The sequence below is a fragment of the Chinchilla lanigera genome, unplaced genomic scaffold, assembly GCF_000276665.1.
Source record: "Chinchilla lanigera isolate Chin_1 unplaced genomic scaffold, ChiLan1.0 scaffold00011, whole genome shotgun sequence".
In the NCBI taxonomy this organism is placed as follows: domain Eukaryota; kingdom Metazoa; phylum Chordata; class Mammalia; order Rodentia; family Chinchillidae; genus Chinchilla; species Chinchilla lanigera.
Window position 1 is genome coordinate 27895355 of NW_004955412.1, and position 18744 is coordinate 27914098.

The window sequence follows — 18744 nt, forward strand, 5'->3', positions numbered from 1 at the left end:
CTTTTGTATTCTTCATACTGAAAACCCCTTCATCACCAAAATGGTCCCAATGATCACAGTGAAAAGGGATTCAGCTGTGGGTCAAAACCACTACAAGGTTTCCTTGACTACATCTGAGAAATCCAAAAGCATAGGAAGAGCAAGGGTAAAAAAAAAATCACTATAAAATGTGTTGAAGGCAACCTGGTAGGAATGCATACTCGTTTTCCAGTAATGCATGTCCGTTTCCTTCTTTCTGAAAAGAGTTAAACAAAAAGGTAATTAAACAATGATTTCTTTATAAGTGCTGGACTTCTGAGGCCTGTTTTCTCTGTTGGAAAAAAATAGATTTAAGATAATGGCCCTATTCTCCTCAGAATAAATTAAGCTCAGAGATAAAGAATTCCATTACTAATGCCTTTCAGCAAAGCCCAGGCATCCTTTAAAGTCAAACTTTAAAGTATATAATGTGCCGTGATCTCGGTGAAATCTTTCCTGTAATGATATTTAAGTGATGGGCAAGGGTATCAATGGTTCAGGTGAAGTATTGATTGTATATCTTCAGGGCTGCTGGGTTCTTTCAACATATTCCATTTGAGAGAAAGCACTGCCTTTATTTAAAGACACTTTCAAAACAGTTACAAGTTAGCTCAAGGAACTGATAATTTTTAGGAACTATAAGAAAAAGGGTGAGTTGAGAGAGGAGGAGAGAGGAGCTAGGAATCTAGAAAGAGACTCAAGGTAGAAATCAATGACAAAGACTAAAATTTGGGCCCTCTAGCCAGACTCCAGATCATTGACTCTAACCAGCTTGTGACACCTGCTTCAAGTTAAAGATTCTTTTTAGTGTTCATCCTCTTTCTTCTCTGTAGGAAGAGCTGACAAAGGAGTCAATGTCACCCTTGCAACAAGAAGTTGTGCCCTTTTCCTCAGGGAGCGGGGGCTACTTGAAAAGAAGACAGTTAGCTGTTAGGCTGAAAAATCTGCACAATCTCAGCAAATCCATCTACATTCTCTCAGGAGGGCAATGTGAGGAGCCAGAGAGCACACAGGCAATTCCATCAGCAGGAAAGGAGGCTATTGACAGGAGAAGCGCAACTGGTGGCTGGGACTATAGTGGCTGGATGGGAAGCTCTTTGAAGAGCCAGAAGCTCTTGCCATATAACCATCTGACTCACTATCCTCTTTAATCCACAACTTGAGGGTCTAAAGCTATCACATACAATGCTAAAACACTAACGACTAACCCTGAACATGGGTTTCTAAAGTCTCTTCTACCTCTTCTACCTAGGTGGAACTATCTTGAAAGCAGAGACTGAAAAATTCCTTTTGTCATTCATAGCCTCAATCAAATTCAGGCCTCTGGAGGGTGCTCCATACACATTCATTCAAGAAGTGGCTTTCCTCTTTGGAAAAAAAAAAGAACAATGAATGAATATGCCTAGAACTGATGTCACCCTAGAGTTTGTAGCCAAAGTGATATCAGTTGGTTGCCAGGGATATGCCCCTAATCCCACTGTAGTCTAGAATATCGCAGAAGCAACAGGACAGGCTTTGTGTTCTCCTCTTCCATAGAAGAACAACCAGTATTTCCCACTGCCCATTGCTATAGCGTCTGCAACGTGTACCCTGGCTCCTGAGTGTCACCCTTCAGCCAGGAAGGTGCTCAGAGTCTTGCTCCATTTGTGTCACTAACCTGGAGCATGCATAGGACTTTGGGCTCATTTGGCTGATCAGTCAATCAAGCTAAGATGTGTTTTTGACCTTAGCATGAAAATACCCACTGTAGAGAGGAGTCTAGGTAATTTACAAAACAGACCCAAATCCTGGCCCAATGGAATATACTTTTGTGTGTGCTATAGAGAAAGGGGCTCCCACCCTTTATTTCTGGCTTACACTCATTCTAATTCTTTCTACAGAATTAATCTATTTGAACTATGTGTGTGCAAATACATATATACATATATTTATACAATATGTATTCGTTTATGACTTGAAAATGTATGTTTCTTATAAAACTCATTTAAAGCTTTATGGGAGGCAATTTAAAAGAATGTACTCATAATATACCACCTTAATGCTGTAATTCTGTTTCATAAACATTTATTTGGTATTTGCTTTGTGCAGCAAGTGCTAATTCCTGTGGATTCATAAAGAGAAGGCATACTCCACCCACCCCACTTTCTCCAAAGTCCATTGGAGGGGGTGAATGCAGTCTACAGAGGCTCACATATTTAGGGCTTTATCCCCAATGCATCAATGTGTAGAGGTGGCCTAAACGCTGAATCATAAGGGCATTATCAGTGGATCAATCCATTCACTGATGAGTTCACAGCTGAATGGGCTGCTAGGAAGTGGGACCTAGTTGTTCAAGGAAAAGTTCACTGGGTATATTCCATTCCCAGCCCCTTCCTCTCTCTACCTCTTTCATTCTTGCTTTGCTTCTTGGTTGTCATGAGTTGAGCAGCCTTCCTCTTCCACATCATCTCTGCCTTGCAGCCAACAGACCATAGGCTAAAACTTGAAATTTTGAGCCAAAATACAGTTTTTCTCATTTTAGTTGTGTATGGTAGGTATTTTGTCCTAGTAACAGTAAAGTGATTAATAGAATGATAGAATTGACAACTACAGGGCAGTGTGCCGGGAAGAGGGCAGAATGCTGAGTTAGCACTAGGGCACGTTTATCTTCCAGCATTCATGATGGAATAGTCTTGTTCTTACCCAGCGAAGATCAAGGAAGATATGAGTTCTTACGTTCAGTTTCCCCCCACTACCTACCACATTTCCTTTTGAGGCCACGTGGATGTACCCACACCTCTCAGGGAAGATTTCTTTAAAATAAACAGAAATCCTATTATCAAAATACTAAAATCTTGGCTTATATTTATTGCATGAGTTCACCTAAATAATTTTTCAAAAAGGAAAAATGACCTTGTGAAATAAGCAAAAGCCAGTATCATTCACTCGACAACATATTGTACCTGCTTGTTGGTCTCTTGCTTGTCTAATTATTGTAGAAAGAATAGCTGTGGTAAGGCATTCTCACATCAGCAAATATGCTTTTGATTTAAGAAATTATTACAGAAAAATGCTGGAAGCCTTGTAGTCATCTTTGCTATATTTAGAGGAAAAATAACATCCCTCTGCAATTACCAGTTGGTATGAAGTTTAGACACCCACATTTTTCTTTCCTTTCTTTTTTTCCTCCTTTTTCTTTAATATAATTTTTTCCCTCTGGGTTAACAACGCAGGGATCAGAGTTGCACAATTATTAAAAAGAGGCCACTTAAATTCAACCCTCTATAGATACAGTGTCTGTGGCAATGTTTAATTAGAGATTAAAATTGAGGAATTGAATAATTGAGGTTACTAATGAATTTGAAAACTCAGCAAAGCAAGGAGAGCTAAGCACTCTTCTGGCTTTGCTTTCCCCCCTCTAACCCTCTTTCATTTCCCGCTATTATTGCATTTCTGGACTTGACTGCTGAGTTTATTACTACCCCAAACCCTGGCCTAAGTGGAAACAAAAAAGCTGTGGCCTCTTTACCGAGCTCCTAGAGACATTCGGTCTATTGGATTTATGGCATGTTGAGAAGCTTGCAATTGCAGGAGGCTGGCAAGGATGAAAATGAGATATGTTGGACCGCCAACACTTTCTGTAATCACCTTAATAGGTCAACATAACAATGGGTGTTTTTCTGGCTGGAAAATAAGAAGATGGCCCTAAATCAAAGAAAATTTACGATATTAAATGTTCTCCTGCTAGTCCCTCTAGGGAGCTGGGTGATTTGAGTACTGTGCTTGGTAGGTTCACATTAGCTTCAGTTACTCAGCACTGCAAAAGACCTTGGTTCACGCTGGAATGGAAGGAATCTTCTACAAGGTGACCCTGTACATTTCAAACTTGGCCAGGGGTAATTTGCAAGCGGGAATTTCTGCATTGAGAGGAGGGTAGATTACAAGACCCTGAGGGTACTTTTCAACTCTAAAACGGTATGATTTTATAAAGATAGCATAGAGCAAGCCTCCTTGTTCTAAGAGGTCTACTTCCCTTGAAGCTTCTTCCTAATACAAAGGTAAAGTTTTTAGGACTGTTTTTATCATTTGGACATTGTGCTTCAGATGATACATTTCAAGCTTCATTTGGTACAAAAACTAGATGGTTTAAATCGACATTCAAGGTAAATGTCTGTATTTTTATGGCCAAAGGCCCCCAACTTGTGATTATTTGCTATTTTGCCATTGTTGGTTAAATTGTGTCTTGATATTCTCTACAACTCTGACTCCAGTCATGCTGATTACCAGTAGGGATACTGCCACTGACAAAAGGAACTTGCTCTGAAGCAATGTTAATATAACAGACATTCGGCCACAACACCTTTTATGAATAAGAGGCCATTGCTAATAGCATTTCCTTAAAACTTCTTAGAAACACTTCTTAGCTCAGCCACTGATGGTTTCATACTGAAGACTTTAAATATACATTTTTGACAGCAGGAAAAGGAATAATCTGTCTTATAAGACTATTCTTACTTGCACCAAGAAAAATATCTGTTCCTACTACTGCTTAACACAGATATAGCTTAGGGGTAAGGAGGTCAAGAGGGGAGCTCTGCATAATGTACATATTTAATCTTGTATTATCTATTTTTACCCCGTGTTCACTAAATATTTGTAGCATTCTCTTTGCATCTACAAGCATGAATGCTATTCCTCTGAGACATGAAGACACCGGAGAATAGATACTGTGTGCATATCCTTTGAAGGTATCTAGGACACTTCCGAGAATAGCTAAGTATATAATAAATAATTGACTACAGATGATGGTGGTGGTGGCGATGGTAGAGAAACAGTGGGTAGCATAAAAATCTACCTTCAGATGGGTATCTGTGACAGTGCTTCAGAGGTGAAAGCACTTCTGGAGAGACGGGGTGGTTTCATGGTTTGTAACAGAAGACCCGGCATCTGCGAAGTATGATAAGACAACTGTGTATCATCAATGGTGAGGGAGCCTCCTATACCATATGGCTCTGCTTGCAAGGTGATCTGGGCTTAATTCAGAGGCTTGTGTCCTTGAAGGGCTTAGCTTGAGTCCAGCACACTTCCATGAACAGGCAGGGGACTGACTGGGAGGTGGTTCATACTCTTTAGCGAAACAGATCTTTCCACAGGAAGCTGCAAGCTGGGGGGATCCCTACTATGAGATGAAGGGAATCCCCTAAACTTTGGCTTCCTTATTTTCTCAGTTAATTAGGGGTATCAGTTAATCAGTGGTATTAGGGGGTAAACAGTCCTGAATAACTGCAATGCATCAGGCTGGCAAAACATCGTCCATTAGGTAGACGTTTCTATATTGTTCTTCTCACTGAGATTCTGAGCCCATGAGGTGATTCATGGCATTTATTGTTCACTACTCAGGGATCAGAGGGTAGGGAGGGAGGCTTTGCTTTGTAGGTTCATCAGACCAGTCCTTCTTGCGATATGCAAGCCCATCACAAGCCACGTCCACACTCTGTAGTGGCGCGTGTGTCAGTGTGCTAAAGGCACTTCATCACTGTCTAATCTGACGGGCTGTGAACTCTTTATAAAAATACCAGAGGTGCAGGTGAAACAGACTTATGGCCCATACACCCTGATGGCACAGGGTCCTCTGTGCTAACTGTCCATTGGTGCTGATGGTTAACACTAGAGGTAGGCTGTGTGGAGGTGTGGCCCCCCCGAGAGTGCTGCAAACCTCTCTGCACCCAGCAGTGCAGAGTTCTTGGTGCTGCAAAGTGAGAATGCATGCCAGAAATGAAACTGATTGAGAGGGAGAGCCATTCTGTTTGGGGTTTGTCTACAAAGTTGTCAGTTCAGGTCTCCAGGTCAAAAATCATTTTATCTGTGGAAGCAGATGCTTTGTAGAACAAAATGCCAGGCTGACTTCAAGGCCGGGAGGTGCGCAGAGCCCCAGGCTGCCATCACACGACAGCAGGCTCTGGCCCCGTCCTGCTCTTCTCCGAATCCTTCATTCAGACACAAAGTCTCTTTTCTCCCCACGATCCCCACTGCCTTTGAAGACTTTCTGATGGCCCCCTTTTTGCCTGCTGACCACGCAAGAGGCAGGATGTTCAAAGATGTAGCTCCCAGCCACAGAAATCAAAACCATCCTGCCTTGTACTGCTACAGAGGCACTTTCTGTTGTTTGTTTATCTAGCTAACGAGAAATATTTAAAGGGGGGCAGCCACGGGGTAATTGCTGAGATATGTGGTCTGTTATTAAGAGAGGGGTTAGGAGGTATGGCTCCGTGGTACAGTGCGTGCCTAGCACGCTCGAGGTCCTGAGTTCCATCCTCAGCACCACACACACACTAAAAGGGAAACTGAGGACATTCAGGAAAAGAAAACGTGGATGTCCCTTGAGTTATAATAAGATTTTGTCCTAATTAACCCATCACGAATTGAGAATATAATGAGTCAAAGATGCATTTAACACACCTAACCTCCAGCACACCCTAGCTTAGTCACACAGCACAATGTAGCGTGGGTCACTTCCCCTAGCGATCCTGTGGCTGGCTGGGAGCTGCGGCTCAATGCTGTTGTGCAGCATCTTGAGAGAGAATTGTGTCATTAATCACTAGCCCAAGAAAAGACCTAAATTCAAAATTCATGGGGCTGGGGATTTAGCTCAGCGGCAAAGCGCCTGCCTGGCAAGCGCAAGGTCGTGAGTTCGGTTCCCGGTACCGGAGAAAAACCAAAATAAAATAAAATAAAATAAAATAAACAAAATTCATTGTAGAGTTTCAAGGGAATGTATATAGCATTTGCACCATTATAAAATTGAAAAATTCCAAGTCAAACCATCTCAAGTAAGGGACTGTCTGCATCGACAACAGGATTATTTCCAAAGAAACACCTCACAGTCCCTACCAGATGGAAAAGATCGTAAAAATTATTTCACTATGGTGTCTGTTCAGTAACTTTTATCTTCTCCCATCAGATAAATGGACAAAGATTCTCCTGCAGTAGAAAATCTCATTTTTGTTCACTGCTTCTCACCATGTGTGGAACTAAAAATAGACTTTTAAAAAGGTGTGAATTGCATGCACCATAAAACAAATTTGATCTTGAAGTTTACAGTCACTGAGGGTCTCTAACGCTCTCCTCTGTAGCCTAAAGTGTAAGCTGTTTTTGGTTTCCTTTTGAGATGGTTGCTCTGGCTCACTGTGGATGGTACTGCCTTTCTGAGGTCCACAAAGAAAAGTCAGAGTGATTTCCTGTGCTATGGGTTATTGGAAATGATCTTGTCTTTCAATTTGCTATCCAAGCCATCGTAAAGTGTTGGGGGAAACTGACATTCATTGATGAAAGTCAACCTAACTTTATTTGACATGGATAGCAATTTAATAACCCACACACCCCTCCTCTCAGTCATTCATTGGATAGAAGAAAAACAAGAGAAGTTCATTATTTGGAGATCCAAAGAGACAAAGGAGGTAAACCCAGGAAGGAATTCTCTGCTTCCTTATTCTGTCAAACGAAAATACCTCCCCGTTACACATCAACCCACTCCTCGCGGAACCTGAAACACAATGATGAGTCAATCAACACATGGTATCAAGACTACTGTTGTTGGAGGGCTTGAATTTCTAACTGAGATATGGTCAAGTGTAACTTATCTTTCTCCTGGTTGAAAGTGCCCTTTAACTCCTTCCTCAGGCCCTCCATGATCCAGCACAGTAAGTGCACCTGAGCTCCAGGTACCTCCCAAGCCTACTGTGAAGATGCCCTGTGCAGCCCAGTCAAAGGAGGGGTGTGTGGGTTATTAAATTGCTATCCATGTCAAATATAGTTAGGTTGACTTTCATCAACGAATGTCAGTTTCCCCCAACACTTTACAATGGCTTCAATAGACAGCAAATTGAAAGACAAGATCATTTCCAATGGCCCATAACACAGGAAGGATAAGAAAAGATGTCTTGCTGAAGCAAGGTCAGGCGATGAGCCTTTTGCTAAAAGAACAGGTTGAAAAGCATAAAGGAAGTCTGGCAACAAAATTTACAAAAAGAAAAACTAGTGGGGCCCTTCTACAGTTTGTTCAAACGGATTCTGAATACAAACTACAGCAAGGCTCAGGGCTAAATCCTGAAGATACAAAGGTGAACATACCTTCCCCTTTCTAATGCGAAAGATGCGTGGGATTTGTAAGTAGCAAATGAGAATAAAGTAACAGAAGTGCACACAAAGCCTGTAGGCTCTGGCTTCTGCCCTGCAGCCTGTCCTCCCTTTTGCTCCAATCACAAGAGAGCCAGCTTCTCCACCAAGTGCAGGCCTTGCCTATTCATGGGCCTTGGCACTTTCTTGCCCCCTTCTCAGGCTGCTTTTCCTCCAGTATCTGCCTGGTGGGCTCCTGGGTCCAACCAAACCTTTACCATATGTCCCCTTTCACTGTGACTTCCTTGACCAGCTCAGATGAAATCACACCCACCCCCCAGACTCCCCAAGCCTCCTCCTTGCTTTCTTTTATGCATAGCCCTATCAGTATTGAAAATGCTGTTATTTGCTATCATGCTGCCTTACTCCATCAGAATGTCTGTTCCATGAAGGTGGAGATCTTTGTTTTGTTCAATGCTATATCTCCAGTGTACATGATAGATATTTGGTAAATATTTATCCAATAAATGAACCTAGGTAGGCATTCCAATCAGTAGCTTCTAAGTCACAGATATCAAGAACTAGGGTGATTTTTTTGTCCATCCAAAGGAAGCATACCTGTTTTAAAAATCAGAATCCATCATTACGAGTGGTGTGATCTTAGGCAAGTTACTTAGCCTCTTTGTGCTTCAGTTTTCTCATACATCAGGAGACCCTCACTGAGCATTGTTTTGAAAGCTAAACATAATTATATAATGTATTTCATAATATAGCACAAACATGCTACAAGTGTTGGTGTTATTGCTGTTTAGAAAACTAAAGGCCACAAGAGAAAAGCGACTTACTCAAAATCACACATTCATTAATTTAGCCAACAAGTATTTAAGTGCTTCTCTTACACTAGAAACTGAGCGTTCTGCAAGAGATTAAAAAAAAGAGGTAGTTCCTACTTTTATGGGACCTATAAGGAGATGAATATTGGACAAAGAATCTCTTTCTCTCTCTCTCTCACACACACACATACATGCATGTACTTACCGTTGGGATGAGCACTATAAAGAACCCAGAGCACCATGGCAATAAAGAGTGAGAGAGACTTGACCAGCATTCATTCACAAGGGGTTCAGGGGACATGGGAGGCATCCCTGAGGGCAGGGCACGCATACTGAGATCAGAAATTTGCCATGGTGAGCAGGGAAGTATGGGGCCAGGGAGGAAGGAGTTTGTGGGAGGTGGCATTCAAACCTGAGCCCCAGCCTAGGACTTTACGTCATAGGCATGCAGCCAAGGGATGAGTTGAACTTTTTCACTAGCCTGACATTTCACCAAAGTAAGACAACCAGGACTCAGTGCCATCATCCTTGTGTTTCTCCATCTTTGACCCGGTAGGAAGCTGGCACTCTGCGTACCCACAAAGTGGAGACAGTGCCCTGTTCCTCCAGCACATGCTGAGTGCTGACTCAACCCTGGTGATGAATTGGTGTTCTGATTTCAGAAATGCACCCCAGGGATAATATGGAAGGACAATGGGCTCCCCTGGATGAGGTCACAGTGACACTGGCCTCTGGGGTGCTCCGCCGCTCTAGCAGGCCAGGAATCTCCTGAGAAATGCCCTCTGCTCTCCATAAACCCAAGAGAGACGGGACCTTGCCCTCAGCATTGACCTTTTGCCATTAACTTCTCAGCATTCATGGAAATGGCTGTGCCTGGGGCTGAAACACTGCCATTGTGAAACACTTGGCTAAGATATGGATTAATCCCTGGGAGGGTGTTATGCAAGATTCAGATATATGGTCTGTGATATGGATAGGGTATATTTTTTTATTGCAATAATAAGTTTCTCAACTCCTAATGGACCCTGTATTAACTGAAGATGACAGGGAGCGAGGGATGGGAAGCAGGCAATTTGTTAAGGTTGTGGAGCAGCAGTTCCAGGGGTTGTAAAAGATAAAACATTTCGGAGTCATTAAAATCCACCTAAATTGTCTATCTGAACTCAAAGCAACAAACCTAACGCAGCCCTGAGTCTATCACCAGACATCTCTTTCTTTACAGCGTTTTCACTCACCTAGAGGTGACACATGGCTCAATCTCATCCTCCCAGGGGTACCAGGGCTTTGAAAAGACCAATCCCAGACCTTCCGTGGGGAGATGACTTTGAGTGCTTATGAGAAAAAGAGGGAATGCGATGGACATGCAGCCCCTTGGGTGGAGGAAGGCTCTCATCCATCTACAAGGGGCAGCACTGGCCCAGGGGCACTTTGGCTGGCTGCAGAGAAGACTCCACCTAGGAACAGTTAGGCCATTTGGTGCTAGGAGTTGGCAGGTGGAAAAGGCCTTAAATTCCTGATTAGGATCTTGTAGCTTGTCTGTGGTCAACAAGGGGCACAGCAAGATCTAGGAAGACTCATGGCAAGACTCACAGTTCAGAGTGTGGGTAGTTCTAATGAAAAGTCTGGCCACTATTTATACAGAGCTTACTAAATCAGTCCACGTTCCCTGGGGAGAGAGTTTCCAAAGGTAACTCTCATAACAATCCTATGAAATAAATCATAATATCCCCATTTTATGGGTAAGGAAACTGAGCAAGTTTCTCAGCTATTGAAGATTAAAAAAAAACAAAACAAAACAACTGATATCGCGGGCGGGTCTACAACCCAACAAACGAATCTATTCTGTGTTAGCCACAACACAGCCCTCTGCCAAGGAAATGGGGTGTGTGTTCTGATGGAGTGAACCGAACTCTCCACACTGAAGTCCCACACAAGTAGCAAAGGCAGCACCACTGTCCATCCCTGATAGCAGGGGAGGTCAGTGGCACAGAAGCCCAACAATGACTCTGGACCAGGACCTTGGGCTTGGCAGTGACTAAGACAGGAAGGTGCACATTCTGAGTGATGCCTGGTGGCTCACGCCTGTAATCTCAGCTACTTAGACTGAGGCAGGAGAATTGCAAGTTTGAGCTGAGGCTGGGCAACTTAGTGAGAACTTGTCTCCAAATAAATAAATTTAAAAAGGGCTGGGAGTGTAGTTCAGGGGTAGAGTGATTGTCTGGCAAATACAAGGCCTTGGGTTCAATCCCTAGCATCACAAAAAAGACAGTATGCTCCAATTGCCAGGAAGAAGGAAGGGTGAGCTTTATAACATCCCCCTGTAGCTGCCCTTGGCCAGGGTCTCTTCCCGCATGTTATCTTCCATGGAAGAGAGAGTGTCCCTGAATAGAATGGGTTGGAAGGCAGGGGAAGCAACAAGAAGCATGAAGCTCAAAGGGACGACAGAGGGAGAGAGGGTGGTTGATGACAGTGACAATTACATATTCCAGATTTGGCCTCTGCAAGTAGGCGACACAAGGTTGGAAGGAGGCAAGCGAAGAAAAGGCAGTCATCATGGTGAGATCCTTTGAAAATGGCATTGTTGTCAAACTTGGAAAACAGTTTCCCACCCTGCATAAAACACTGACATTTGTCTAATTAAAAAACCTAATAGAGATTTTGCAGACAGAGGGAAGCCGCCAGTGCATCTGCCGGTAGAGTCTCCAGATGGCCCACTCCAATGTGTACTCTGTGGCAGAGACAGAGCAGGGGCTCGCATTTGAAAATTGCCCAGCCATTACATTTCCTCTACGGCCTTGCTGGCCATGGCTATCAGAGGAGGGAAGGCCGTGCCTTTTCTGGAGCCCAGTGGTGACGGGATGTATTAATAAGAACTCTGGCACAGCTCAGCAGAGATTAGGAAGGAAGCACTGCAGAGCTGCTGCCAGCTCCACACATACATAGAGTCCTAAATCAGCACCTAGATCCTCAGCAAGAACTAAATCAAGTTTAGCAGGACATCAAGCCCCTGGCAAAGCCAGCCAAAGACCAACCTTCCTTCCAGAAAGACAAGGTAGAATAAAAGTTCAAGTAATTCATAGCATGGCCACCTTCCCTGGAGATGTGCAGATGCTTCCTGCCTCCCACAAGCTGACCAGGCCTAGAATGGCTCCTGGTACCTGCAAATGCTGCCCCTATGTGCCCAGGTAGTCCTTGTTCCCCACACTGTCCTGTCCCTTCACCTCCTTGGACCAGAACCTGTCCCCTTCCCTTCAATCTATGTTAATTACTCCCTGCTGTTTCACCCTCCTCCAGCAAGCTCAGGTAAAGATTTAACACTCTGACAGTCCCTGCCTTCAGCACCCCTGTGCTCACTCTGAGCACCTCTCACTCTGTGCACACACAGAAAACAAGCAACACACCATGAGCTGGAAGATAGGAATAACTCATCCTGTCTATTAGTTTGGAATAGACCCTGATGAATGGGGGAAAAAAGAAGAGTTCTGCCTTCCTTCTAGAAGCCATGCTGGGTAACTATGGGGCTCCTGGCTCTGCCATTCATTATGTTTCTGGGGCTTTTGTTTCCAGTCTGAGGCACCACAAAGCAACCTGCTGTATCCACCTAATTACCAGCCTCTCCCTCAGTTCCCACTGGCATGGCAGGTGAAGTGTAGCCAAGGGGGACTTATTATGATGATAGAACCTAGTGATGAGCTTCCTTGGCCACAGTAGCCACTCATTATCATAATGAGCAATGCTATTTTATTGTGATGACACAGGATGGGGTGCTGACTTGGGACATCTGGGGTGCACCAGTCACTGAAAGCAGCCAAGAGAGGCAATGCTTTAGGAAACCAGCTCCCTTGAAGAGGCGCTCAGCCAAGCACATGTAGCTAACAGCAGTAGCTGTTAGGCAGGTGAAATTTAGAGTGTACCACCAGTCTTAACTACCCAAAGAGTAGAATGCTACTATTCTCCAATATCTGGAGCAGAGGCTGGATGGATGGATTCACCTCTTCCATCTCTTCTGATGTCCTTTCTCCATTAAATAGTTGGGATCACTAATGACTGCAGGTAATATAACATTTTCCAAACACTGTTGGGGAATATGATTCATTTCCTTGAACCCATTCCATTCCTTCTCAATGAACAACAGCAATAATGAGATTCCTGGGTGAGCCTGATTGATTTCAAAGCTATTCCTTCCAGCTCAGTGATTGGTTTAGAGTGGGGCAGAGATTGCTGAAAGGAAATTAATTGTATTCTTAAGCAAGAGAATGCAAAGCCACAGGTTCTTGCTCATTGGATGTAAGACAGCAGAAGTGTCCTGGCTAGGTTGCTGCTGGTCACTGTCTTCCAGCCATGATGGAGGCTATTAGTCTAGGAAAAAAGGTCACTCCTGAAAACAGAAGGGGCTAAGACAGGCAAAAAAATGGGGAAAAATGGGGATATTGCCATCACTGAACAGGGCTTAGCTTTGGACTTCAGCTTATGTTGACCAACAAAATTTCTAATGCTTAACCAAATGGAGTCCATTTCTGTTATTGGAAGCTCAAAGAATGATTTCTGGGAGGCAGCATCTGAGTGGGGAGATGCCAACATACCAAAGCTGACTGAGGGGCATTTGGTGTGGCCTGGCAGAGGGGAGTTCATGCAGGGTATGAGGGACACCCAGTCGAGGGGTACTCTGTGCCACTGTCACCTCACATGTGCTATGCAGGTGCATATGACTAGGCAGCACATTAGTCCAAGTTCATGAAGAAGACTTCACCCCCTCTACCTACAGGAGCATGGGTCAGCAGTGCTATGGCCGTTTTATCCCTAGATATTTGCCAGGCTAGTGTGACCCTCTGCTCTGCTTTGCAACTTGCTTGTCACTGAAGTACCAGTGAATATGTTGCATGCTACATAGTGCTTTGAATGCAAGTGTCTCATTTGGCTTAGCCACTTCTGCCCTCTGTCATGACAAAGAATGGTGTCAGTTAGTGCAACTCCTGCCACCAGCCCTCTCAAATGAAAAGGCATACAGAATAGAGTCACAGTAAACTCACAGCCTACTGTGACATGAATGAGAGAGAAAGAGTTCTTGTACCCACTGAGATTCGAACAAATAAATACCTATTGAACAATGTTACATCACCACGGAGCAAATTGGGAGATGCAGAATGATGAGGTACGGCTTTTGTAATCAGAGTGTTTACTGTTACAATCTGCACGAGGAAGAGTTATAGAGACTGAAGAATTCAGGGATACGGTGGGTGCCCACCAGAGGGAGAACAACAGGGGGACAACCTTCAAAGAGAGACGAACCCTGGAAGGTGGAAGATAAGGTTGAAAACAGACAGACGCCTTGGCTAAACAGCTGAAGATTTACCACTCACCTTGCCAGCCGAGAGGAGGAGCCTGGCTATGTGACTGCACTCTCTCTTCTGGTAGCCTGAGGCAGAGATGCTGAGACATTCACTTTCACGTTTGAATGAAAATATCTTAGTGTACAAATTATCACTTTACAATTAATTATGCAGAGCGAGTAATACATATGAGACCTCAATATTATGACAGCTTGGAAATTTACTGTTTTCGAACTGCACATGCAACAAGTCTCACCAAGTGTACGTTGGAAAATAGCACAAGATTAGACAATTAATATTTTAATTTTGTGTGTTCGCAGCACATCTGTGGGTCAGTGTAAACATCACAAACAACTTGGCATAGCTTGCTTGACACTCCTCCCCAAGACTGACCTGAAAAACCAATGCTCCTTAATTAGGCTTCTCCTTTCCCTTCTGCCTCTGGGGAAAAGAGAGTGTTATGAAGAAGATATGATTACACCATATTGGAGTTCAACAGGCATCTCAAATGGTTTGAATTTGATAAAAAGAAAAAACAGCAGATTTCATTGCTGGAGTCTTCCCTTCAGAATCTGCAAGCACCATGTGGATATCAAGGGGAATTTCATCGGTATGTTTCTGATTCCTTTACACTTAAATCATTAAAAGATTTTTGAGAGTTTTTGAAGTCCAATAACTCTCTTGAGCCACTATTTTCCCCCCTAGCACATTTTTCATTTCTCTTCATAAAAATTAGGAAATTGAATTTTAGCTCTGGATTCAAAAGAGTAAAAAGCAGCTGCTTGTCAATGATAGTAGTGAAGGGTTAAAACTCTCAATCTAAAAGTGTGCTTTGAGGTCCATCAATCCAATAAACCTTTGTCAATTCTCTTTGCTTCCATGTCTCAGATGGTAGAGGTCTGGCCTACTATGGTTCAGGAAAAGAGCTCACAAGTTCTATGTGGTACATGGCTTTATCCAGGCGAATCTAGTCTCACTGGCTCACATGATGAAGGTGCAACCGTGTTTAAGCTAGATTAGACCTATAGTACTAGGCAGCCATGTTTGCTGTCCTCATCAAGGCAAGGCCCCACTTACACCTCTTCACACATTCTGTCTCGGTAGCCGATATTGTTTGCGTTACCCTGTAGTCAACCTATTGTTTGCTACGTTTGACACAGCCTGATCTTACTTTTGGGTAAAGCATTTCACATCTTCAATTTCTCTTGAAAGATCTGAACCTAGTCTTAAAATGGATCATATCACCATTTGCAAATACAGAAAAGAAAATGCTTTATAAAGGTTCCATTGGGATTTAGGCTCCACGGCAGCAGGCACCTCATCTGTCCTTTTCATTCTGTGTCCCCAGACTTGGTCAGTGTCTGACACATAGTAGATGATGAACAATGTTCGTTAAATGAATGAATGAGTGAATAAAAGTCTAATCATATGTAAAATACATTCAACCTTTTCACAGCATTTCCACACCTACTGATTAATAGTATTCTAATGATACTCTGTGTGAGTAGCAAAGGTAGGGTGATCACTGGTTTCTTTTTAAAGCAAGTGAGGCCCAGAAATGAATGAGTAATTTAAGACTTTATGGCTGATCAGTGGTCAAACTGGAGATTTCCTATTACCTGATTCTCAGCATGTGCTATTTTCCTCCAGAACAGTGTTTCTGAAGAATTAGCATGCATTAGAATTACTTAAAAGATTTACTAAGCACAGATTGCCCAGGCCCACTCCTACATTGTAAATTCAATAGGTTTAGGGTCAGAATCTGCATTTACCAAGTCCAGGCAGTGTGGGTACCGCTTCTCATGGGTATATACACTGAGAACCACTGTTTAAGGCTATAGTTCACCAAATGCAAAGCAAAGATACAGAAGAGAGACAAATGCTTCCTACCATTCTCTGAGACACTGAGTAATTTAAGACTTCATGGCTGTACCAAACGCAACTCATCCACATAGAAAGTCAGGCTGCATGGCTCAACCTCAGAAGATTTTGCTCATTAAAAAGTAAATCAAACCTAAAAGCCATACTAACAGATCATGGAAGGGAATGTTCTAATTTAGGTACATTCCAATTTGGAAAGAATATAAACTAGAATTTTTCTGAATATAAACTTATGTTCTGAATGAAGCTTTTGGAGCTGGAAAGGACATTAGAGACAACCTGGTCAAACCTTCTCAGTTTTACACTTGTAAAAGTAAAATGAAGGTTTACATAGGTGATATAGCTGACTGCCTCCCCCAGTTCTCCTTATGCCTGATCCACTAGCTTCAGGCATAATTAAAAGGAGACAGGATTTCTCCCCACCCCTCACATTGCTTCTCTTGTAGTAGCTCCTACAAGGACAGCTGGCCATCCACAGACACAAGTTTTTATTTTGTAACTTGTATGCCAATGTTCAGTGCAGCATTATTTGCAAGAACCATAAGATGGAAACAACTCCAGGGTCCAACAGATGACTGGATAAACAAAATGTGGGCCAGCCACAGTACAGAAAATTATTCAGCCATAAGAGGAATAAAGTTCTGATATATGCTTCAATGTGAATGAAGCTTGAAAATATACTAAATTAAATCAGCAAATATTTTACGATTCTACTTACTCACATACACAATATCTAAAATTGTCAAATTCATAAAATAGTAGTTACCAAGAGCTACTGGACAGTATTGTTTGGTGGAGACAGAGCTTCAGTTTGGAATGATGAAAAAGTCCTAAAACTAGATCGTGGTGAAGGCTGTATCATGTGGATGTAATTAGTGCCATTGAATATACACTTAAAAATGGTTAAAAAGTAAAATTTAATGTGATACACATTTTTACCATAATAAAAAACTGAAAAAGAAAAAAGGAAGTAAAAGTAAAAAACCTATAAGAAAACACTTTCTAAACCACTAAGCACTGCAACACCCACTTGGCCTTGCACACAACCCTGTTCAGTTGTGAATTTTGTGGGTAGTGAGAACAGATGAGTGGCTACAGACTGGTGTCCAGTTTGAGATTTGGGTGACTACAAGAGTTTCTGCTGGTGATGGACGCTCACTTTGGCATCTTTACATTTATTTCCTAAACTTAGGGATGGACTCCAGAGTCAGAGTGAAGTTTCTGGAGAACAAGTTGTCAGAGCAGTAAGGGTTTTGTTCCTTCTTCTCAACTACCTGTCCTTGGCATGGATACCTGGATGTGTCTGGTAAATGCTAAACTCCCTATTTCACTTGGTGTGTGATTACACAGCTTATGGTCATGGGGCAGAATTTAGATTCTGTGACTCACTGCTCTAAGCTGGGCTTCCATAAGACTCCATGTTGATATTTGGTGTGTTTATTGCTGCCCAGGACACCAGTTCTGTGCATTCTTAGAATTATGAGGCTACACATGATGATATAGATGCCACTCAGAGGGAAGACAGAGGCTATCAGCATGGCAGTTGAAGGACATGCAACATGAGTGAATGAGATGAGTGCTGAGGAGGCAGAGGACATGTATATCATTACTCGCTCGTAGTTCTGTTCCCTCTCCCCTATAGGTGTCCAATTGGGCTTCAGTAGCATCCCGGATGCTGGGGAGATCCAGTGAATTGCAAATAAGCAAATAAACATGATTTAGTAGTAGAAGAGAAGGACTTGCCACACCACAAAACTTCTCCTTTCATTTATTTTGACAATTTGGTGTCTAATATTTATGGCCATGCTTTAGACTATCCGAGTAGCTCGAGGATAAGAAAGTGTTCGTAAGCTGAGCTGCTGATTTTCTGACAAGGTGATAAGCAATCTTATGGGGCAGCGGGTGATCATCAGATTTTAGTTAACTAGTTAAATTGTTCTATTTGTGTGTAAATATTCCTGTCATCATCAACTCAGGACATAGGTACATTTATACAGAAAACTATAACGATATATTCTTTGCCTTCTGGAGTTTATGATCTAAGGATTGCAAATATGTACAAAGGGGTTTCCATTCTTTATTTCTGTACTATTGCAGATATTGCTAAAGAGCATCAGAATATTTTCTGAATTTTCAGAATTTTTCCTGTGTTGAATGCCAAGCATCCACCGTGATTGCAGTGTGTGTAAAGCCTTTCCACTATAAACACGTTGGACATTTCTCTGACTCCGGATGGAAGAAAATGGTGTATTGTTACACATTAATTGTTTTTTGTAACATCATCTAAGGTTTTAACATCTTCCAAGTAGTAAATATGTGTGACATTTGCAGAATTAAGACACAGCCTTGTGTGGGTTTTGGTAAGTCTAATTCCTCAGGGTGGATGTTCATGTGTTGTAGGTGGGAGAAAGCTCTGTGATGTGTATTTTGCCCCTAAAACTGGAGAATACTGGGTCCTTGGTTAAACACTGATCACAGCTGCATATTCTCTTCACTTCCACTTCTCTGGAGTTCCTGTTAAGTAATTAAAATCACTTCTGTTAAATGAGCATGGTTGGCTCAATAAGCCAAGGGCAAGTTTATGGATC

At 42.6% G+C, this 18744-nt stretch overlaps 1 protein-coding gene across 4 annotated transcripts in view; it reads right to left on the reverse strand.

The window, feature by feature from the left end:
• Positions 1 to 18744, reverse strand: part of Kirrel3 (kin of IRRE like 3 (Drosophila)) — a 566099-nt gene that overhangs the window by 466995 nt on the left and 80360 nt on the right. Inside the window, exon 1 of one of the 4 annotated variants that reach the window (XM_013511051.1) lies at positions 4853 to 4894. The exons of the other annotated variants lie outside the window; for them this stretch is intronic. The gene's annotated coding sequence lies outside the window, so the exon portion shown is untranslated. Of the gene's footprint in view, positions 1 to 4852; positions 4895 to 18744 lie in introns of those variants that run through there. 4 annotated transcript variants of the gene reach the window in all.